Below are 9,004 nucleotides of genomic sequence, written 5' to 3' on the forward strand. Positions count from 1 at the left end.
AACGGATCAAGGGAGAATCAGATAAGTCTAAGATAGGAATGAACTGACTATTTGTAGGATTTTATGTTGGGATGAAAGTATCTTCCTAAGGGAAATTGTCAAAGCAGCGTTTTGTCCATTCCAGTCTCTTGAGGATCCACCATAAACTCGAGAGGTGTTGTCAATGGACCAGCTTGCGAATACATTTTTGGTGGATGGCATGCGGTCCGATGTTCGTTGGTCATCAGTTTAGCTTGCAAGTCACAAGGGTTGGACTGAGTATCACACCGTCGAAATGCTGAAGGCTAGAGAGGACATTCAGTTGGCGCAAGTTCTTTGTGGTTATGCCTTGTGTAATATGATTGTACAGGAAGACTGGTACAATGGTTACAGGTCAGTTGTTGAATTTCGCGTCTTATCAGTAGAATCTTGTTCGAAGTTGTCGAATGTCAAGGCGATAGTTGCAAGACGATCACACTTTCGCGGTTTACGGTGACAGTTGTATAAGTAATGATAAATTTGGAACAATCATCCTAAGACTTTGGGAACCAGAGGTTAAGACCGAGGAATTTGGAGATCACCTAATGACATTGTATGGACTCGAATGGAGAATAATTTGAAGTGTTATCGCAGAAGTGACGTGGTTGCAGTAATTCTCAAACGGGAAGTAATTCAAGGAGCTGAGTGGATCAGTAATGTTTGTTGAACGAGGGTGAACACATCAGAGAATGAAATGAAGGATATCCGACATGAGTGGATTATTGGAGTTTTTGAAGTTTTGGAGATTCAGTTCAGAGCAGTAAAGGTCAAGGACCCTGGAAGGACTCTTTCCCCAGGTGTGTCAAGACGAAGTATCAGATTAGACGTGTTGCTTGAGAGTTAAGGTTTCTAATCATGTGTAGTGGGATGCAAGCGTTTTGGCAGATTATGTTTCTTCGTATGGAATGACCATCAGACAGAGTAGAGAGATTATCTGAAGAGAAATGTAAGGAACATTTCATCCCCTGGTTGGTATAGTTTTGGACACGTTGTTTCCGTGGTGATCAAAAAGAATTCGAGGACGAATTCAATTTAAGGGGGGGAGAATGTAACATCCCTATTTACCTGAGTACGATTATGAAGTACTAAGAGAGAATTATGGATTAATTATGCATTAGGAAGGGAAGTTGTTAGAATGGAAAGAGTTAAGTTAGAATTCAACTAATGGCATGATGGTAATTATCACTTAGTTTGAGGGCTTAATGGACCTTGAGTAATGTTGCATGATATAAGGCCTTGTTTGGGTGCATGCTATTCATTTTTGTTTCACAATTCAGAATTTGGAGCAAGAGAAAAACGAGTTTGAAGTTGGGACATGCATACTGAATGTGATGAAGAGTGGATACGAGTTTGATGAATTTGGAGTTGGAGTTTTGGTCAAGTGAGGAGCTCAATTGCAGCATGTTCATCATCCAAAGCTTCATTGATGCAAGGTGAGTCCTTTAGATAGAACTTGGGTAGGATTTGGGGAAAATTGCTTGTCAAGGGTTTAGATTGAGCTAATGTGATGCATGCTTGATTCAATGACACGATTATGTTTTATGAGTATGATATGTACCTTGGATCATTGTTGCATGTTTGATTTTCGTTGGGATTATAAGAATGATGCTGGGAATCAATTAGAAGGGTTTGAGTCTGGTTTAGAACTCTTAAAATGCAGATTTTTGGTTCTGTCAGCGATGTAACCGGTTACATGGTTGATGTAACCGGTTACATGTGTGAAAAAGGGTGAAAAACGCAGTTTCACAGTGATGTAACCGGTTACATGATTCATGTAACCCGTTACATTGCTGTTGGGCAGATTTTCCAAAACTTCGGAAATTCATAACTTTTGCGGGGTTTTTACTCACTTGGCGTTAACACACTTGTGTGCTCGGTATGGTGGGGTTATGTGGCCATGTAGGCAAATACATAATCGGTAACTCACCTATAGTGAAGTCAAGTAGACTAAGCACTAGGCTTTCGCCCGGTGGGCTCATGTGTCAAGACGACGGTTCAGTACTCGGAGTGAACACACGTGCGTAAAGGTGGTTACCGGGACAATGACGCCATTTCAGCTAATGTCATCTCGCGGCCAAATAGGCTTGTGAGAACCCGCTTAACTATTCTTGCAGTGTGCTTGTACGAGTCTCTTGGCAATAGGCATGGGTGTAACTCACCGAGGGTGTGTATTTTATAACCTAGTCGAGGCATTAACGCGCTTCTGGATTCCCCGTACATGGGTATGGGTCTGCATACTTGTTTGTTATACAAATGTGTATTAGTGATATGATGACTCCTATGGTGGACGATTCATGTGTTTGCTCCGTAATTGTACCGGATGTGAGGATAACCCCGAATCATTGGTGGATTCGGTTTGTGATGCATGTACCCTGTAGAACCGAGTGGACCCATAGGATAGGAGGACTCACTGAGATTTAGTAATCTCACCCCAATCAACTTATATTTTTTTTCAGGTGCAGTTTAGTGGTGTTTGGTTAGTAGCAGGTTTGGACTGAAGACTTGGAAGTGGTGTTGGCTCGAAGACCTCGTTGGTTTTGACATTCCGCTGTGCAAGATCCATTGAAGACTCATGTATTATGCTTCTTAGTAGAATATAATGTTGTATTTTATATGGATCTTTCTATAACTATAGCTTTTGTATGTACTCAATATTAATTTTAACGTTTCATGCATAATATACTAGTCAGTTATGTATGGGGTGTTATACATTAAGTCTATTTTAATATATAAAATGTATCATTAATTCTATTTTAATATATAAAATATATTATTTTATATATAATATATTGAATTTCTTTTTGTGTCTATTTAATTATATTTTGTTATCATTTTCCTCTATATAACTCTGCCCCCAACAAGAGGCTATGCATAAGAACAAGAGTGAAACACAAAACAAACCATAATGACTAAATTCATTTGTTCATTTCTTCTCATGATTGTTTTCATTTCTGTGATCCAAGATGCCTATGTAAGCAATTCTATCTCTCCATCTATTATGAATCTTTGAGTTTTTTGATATGAATGGCAATGGCTTCAAATAATCTCAAAATTTGTTTATTGAGTTATTTGTTTTCCCCTTAATATACTAACCCATATTTATTTTCTATTTTTTTATAGGCAGGTGGAGAAGGATCACTTCATTCTGAAGGTAGTAATTTAAATTAATTTTTGTTTTATTATTTTTTTAAAACTATGTTAATTTATTAATCTTATTCAAATTCAAACATTAATTTTTTCAGGATGTGAGAAGGAATGTGAGAATCGTTGCTCAACAGCTAAGGACAAGGAAGCATGTCTAAACTATTGTAACATTTCTTGTGGTGGAAAATGTTTTTGTGTTCCATCTGGAACATCTGGTCATAAGGAAGAATGTCCATGCTACAACAACTAGAAAACTAAGAGAGGAACACCCAAATGTCCCTAGTTTCTGTATTGTTCGTGCATGCATAAATCTCAATCAAAGCAATTTATGTTTCTTGATTAATAATAAAAAAACAGTACTTATATGTTGAAGTCAATTATTGATATTATACAATTTGTGTTGGCCATGAATGATATGCAATCATGAAGTTGTCGCATTAAACCTAATTTCTCTAAATCAATAGGATTCTCAATTAAAAGCCTTTTTTAAACTTGTAGGCATCACCTACTAATATAACTCACATAAGTAAAAGAAACCGAAAATGTTGCGATATAATTTCTGTTCTAATTGCTTGTGTTCATATTCTTTATGAGATTTAGTTGTGATATTCTCCAAAGGTAGAGTCATCCTTTGTTTTTCTCTAATGGTTTATGTTATTTAGGGTAGTGTTGTTGTCTTGGGTGTTTTTTTTTCTTCTTGGAAACTTTATTTTTTGCTTTGGATGTAGTTGTTGTTTGCACTTTGTCGAGCAATATTTTTTTCTGTCGGAAAAAATTATTTATTAAAATATTCATGAGACAATTAATATTTCTCTTTTGATTAATTCAATTATTGATATTTGTTCCTCTCACCTCTTATTATAAATTCCTCCTACTTAATATATATATATATATATATATAAACGGGGCATATCAAGTGCGAATGATAGGAATAATTATTACTCCTTTGATAAATGATTGAGATTAAGTATTTCATATGTTATTCTCTTTCATCAATTATGAAAAAGTCAAGTGTAAAATAAATGATATTTTGTAAAATGTGAATGAGTGTAAGTTATATAAGAATGAGAGAATTTAATAATAACCATTGGATTTATATTTAATGATTGAGATTAAAATATTTTTTAAACTTTTATTAATAATTTCTCTTTCCTCTTAACAACAATTTAATCTTAACATTTCCTTTTAAAATCTGATGGTTCTTATTCGTTCTCCAAAGGCCTAGAGGTAGAAACGACATTCTTAGCCCTAACGAGGTTATAGAAAATCTGTATTTCTAACATGCTTCACAAAGAGCCTCTGAAGAAAACTTTAGATTAGGAAGGCCTCTGACTAAATTAAGTTTTTTCAATTGAGAGATCCTTCTCATAATGATATGGCATATATATATATATATATATATATATATATATATATATATATATATATATATATATATATATATATATATATATATATATATATATATATATATATATATATATATATATATATATATATATATATATATATATATATATATATATATATATATATATATATATATATATATATATGGAAAACACTTCTGGTTAGTTCTAACCTCATGCCTTTCATAAATTTTACTAATGTTAATACATCAAAATATTATAGTGCTACGTACTTTACATCATCACGTGAAAGAGGATTGCTTGTCATATCGTGACTATAATAATGCAAATGGGTTGTGAGATAAAATGGTGAAAAATATTTGTAAAAATAAATTCAAATTTTATCATTAATTTAAATTAAAATTTTATGAATCATATTTGATGTGTAATAAGATTATTCATAATTGTAGTTAATGTATTATATCTTTTAAAATCATTTAAAAAAAATCAATAACATGGTCAATTTATAAAATTTAATCAGATTCAAATATATAAAACAAATATCATAAATTAAATATCTTACTTTTTATGAAATAATAAAATATTGATTAAAATAGTAAAAATAAGATAATTTAAAATATAAGGTGAAAAATGATAAAGCATAACATGATAAATAAAAAATTAAGTCTTTATTGTTTATAATATAAAATAATAAAGTAAAAAATGATGAAAAAAACATAAGATTAAAAATTAATGAGATTGGATAATAATATTATATTTTGCAAACAAAAATGGAAGAGTTGATTATGATTTACGTTCGAGAAGAATTAATAAAAGAATGAAAGTAAAAGAAATGCATAAAATTTAGAAAATAAAGAGAGAGAAGTGAGAATAAGAGAGAGATAAGAGGGTTGAGAAAGATAATGAAAAAGATAAGAAGTAGTATATAGATTGAGTATATGGTAAGATAATCTTTTATTGAGAAGGTAATAAAAATAATTAATATTATATTATGACTTTGATATATCAGTTTCAAAAAATAGTGTAGAAAGCAAATAAAAAATAACGAATAAGCTTATACATTAGGTAACAAATGAAAGAAGTACAATAAGAGCATCCACGTGACAACCTAAATGAGATGTAGAGCATAATTGAAATTTCTAGAACTATCAATTTTCTTATATGATAGATATAATTTAAATTTATTTTATATAATTTTATTAATAATATAAAATATATAAATTAATTTTAGAAAATGAAAATAATAAATACATATTTTTGAAAATTCAAAGAGTAGTCTGCAGCATTAAAAAAGTAATGAATGTTGATTCAATAGTCAAAAATTTATTATTTTTTGTGATAATTTCATTTACAAAAAGTATGTAAAATATATCATTAATTGTATTTTAATATATAAAATGTATCATTAAGTCTATTTTAATATGTAAAATGTATCATTAATTCTATTTTAATATATAAAATATATTATTTTATATATAATATATTGAATTTCTTTTTGTGTCTATTTAATTATATTTTGTTATCATTTTCCTCTATATAACTCTTTCCCCCACAAGAGGCTATGCATAAGAACAAGAGTGAAACACAAAACAAACCATAATGACTAAATTCATTTGTTCATTTCTTCTCATGATTGTTTTCATTTCTGTGATCCAAGATGCTTATGTAAGCAATTCTATCTCTCCATCTATTATGAATCTTTGAGTTTTCTGATATGAATGGCAATGGCTTCAAATAATCTCAAAAATTGTTTATTGAGTTATTTGCTTTCCCCTTAATATACTAACCCATATTTACTTTTCTATTTTTTTATAGGCAGGTGGAGAAGGATCACTTCATTCTGAAGGTAGTAATTTAAATTAATTTTTGTTTTATTATTTTTTTAAAACTATGTTAATTTATTAATCTTATTCAAATTCAAACATTAATTTTTTTAGAATGTGAGAAGGAATGTGAGAATCGTTGCTCAACAGCTAAGGACAAGAAAGCATGTCTAACCTATTGTAACATTTCTTGTGGAAAATGTTTTTGTGTTCCATCTGGAACTCCTGGTCATAAGGAAGAATGTCCATGCTACAACAACTAGAAAACTAAGAGAGGAACACCCAAATGTCCCTAGTTTCTGTATTGTTCCTGCATGCATAAATCTCAGTCAAAGCAATTTATGTTTCTTGATTAATAATAAAAAACAGTACTTATATGTTGAAGTCAATTATTGAGATTATACAATTTGTGTTGGCCATGAATGATATGCAATCATGAAGTTGTCGCATTAAACCTAATTTCTCTAAATCAATAGAATTCTCAATTAAAAGCCTTTTTTAAACTTGTAGGCATCACCTACTAATATAACTCACATAAGTAAAAGAAACCGAAAATGTTGCTATATAATTTATGTTCTAATTGCATGTGCTCATATTCTTTATGAGATTTAGTGTTGATATTCTCCAAAGGTAGAGTCATCCTTTGTTTTTCTCTATTGGTTGATGTTATTTAGGGTAGTGTTGTTGTCTTGGGTGTTTTTTTTCTTCTTGGCAACTTTATTTTTTGCTTTGGATGTAGTTGTTGTTTGCATTTTGTCGGGCAATTTTTTTTCTGTCAGAAAAAATTATTTATTAAAATATTCATGAGACAATTAATATTTCTCTTTTGATTAAATCAATTATTGATATTTGTACCTCTCATCTTTTATTATAAATTCCTTCTACTTATATATATATATATATATATATATATATATATATATATATATATATATATATATATATAAACGGGGCATATCATGTAACACCCCATACATAACTGACTAGTATATTATGCATGAAACGTTAAAATTGATATTGAGTACATACAAAAGCTATAGTTATAGAAAGATCCAAATAAAATACAACATGAAATCCTAATAAGAATTACAGAACATGTGTCTTCAATGGATCTGCACAGCGGAAGATGAGATCTGAATAGGTCTCCGAGCCATCACCACTTCCAAGTCTTCAGTCCAAACCTGCTACTGACCAAACTCTACTAAACTGCACCTAAAAAAAATATAAGTTGATTGGGGTGAGATTACTAAATCTCAGTGAGTCCTCCTATCCTATGGGTCCACTCGGATCTACAGGGTACATGCATCAAAACCGAATCCACCATTGATCCGGGGTTTATCCTCACATCCGGTACAAGTACGGAGGAAACAAGTGACTCGTCCACCATTGGACTTGCCTAAAACAAATACACATTGTATGGCAAACAAGTATGCAAACCCGCATCCATATACGGGGAATCCAGAAGTGTAACAACCTCGGCTAGATTATGGAATAAATGCATCCTCGATGAGTAACCTCCTGCCTAGTTGTCAAGGGACTTGTACAAGCACACTGCAGGATGGTTAAACGGGTTCACACAAGCCTAAATGGCCATGAGATGACATAAGCCTAATTGGCGTCATTGTCCCGTTAACCTCCTTCACGCTAGTGAGTTACGCCGAGTACAAACCGCCACCTTGACGCCTGAGCCCATCGGGCGAAAGCCTAGTGTTAGTCTACGTGACTTTACTAGAGGTGAGTTACCTTATTATGCATTAGCCTACTTGGCCGCATAACCCCACCATACCGAGCACGCAAGTGTGTTAACGCCAAGTGAGTAGAACTCTGTACTGAAACTCACGAGCACACTGCAACGGTAGCTCAGATGCACACCATATCGAACAATACACATGAACGGGTTATTCCATTGGACTACACGGTCCGGGAGGGCTCATAGACTACATAGTCGGAGCAGCGTCCCAATCTAGCCTTCCGACCACTTCGATTCAAGCATACAGAAATATGACGTAATGTCAAGGTCACAAACAATACAATCAAACCAATCGTTTAACCAAAACGACGGTGTCCTCATATTTTCATGTATAAAACATAATGGCATATCATTCTCAATTATGGATGTCACATTCATAGTAAGCAATAGAAAATATAGGTCACGCATAACATGAGAATTATTAATCGAATGATAGAGACATAAGTTCTCATACTAATTCTTTGATTCACTAAGTGGGGTTCCACTATTGTTAAATCAAACATTCTGGTTTGGGGACCAATTTTATTAGAAAGTACACGTCGCTAGCTTTCCAACGATATAAAGTTTGCGCAATTCCGATACCCGAGCCGAAAGTTACGAATTTCCGAAGTTTGCTGATTTTTCCCTTTTAACCAAGCGTAACGGGTTACGCCAAATCCGTAACCGGTTACGGGCACGAAAAATAGCCCAGAATTGCGTTTTTCAGCAACGTAACCGGTTACACAAAACCCCGTAACCGATTACACTGTATCAGAAATGAATTTTCTGCATTCTAAATGTTCTAAAACAGTCCCAAACCTAAACCGATCCCAATCCAATTACCTATAACATTCCAATTACGAGTCTCATCATATTTTAGCAATCTATAGCATGCAAATGATCAGAAGAACACATATTTG

General features: G+C 32.5%; 1 long non-coding RNA gene across 1 annotated transcript; it reads left to right on the forward strand.

Annotated features, from left to right (window-relative positions):
• Nucleotides 1-6,344: 6,344 nt before the first annotated feature.
• LOC131646304 (uncharacterized) lies at nt 6,345-6,739 on the forward strand. The gene is made up of 2 exons (XR_009297406.1): nt 6,345-6,378; nt 6,470-6,739. It is a non-coding gene; the product is annotated as an uncharacterized LOC131646304 (long non-coding RNA).
• The last annotated feature ends 2,265 nt before the right edge of the window (nt 6,740-9,004 follow it).

The sequence above is a fragment of the Vicia villosa genome, linkage group LG2 (assembly GCF_029867415.1).
Source record: "Vicia villosa cultivar HV-30 ecotype Madison, WI linkage group LG2, Vvil1.0, whole genome shotgun sequence".
Taxonomy (NCBI): Eukaryota; Viridiplantae; Streptophyta; class Magnoliopsida; order Fabales; family Fabaceae; genus Vicia; species Vicia villosa.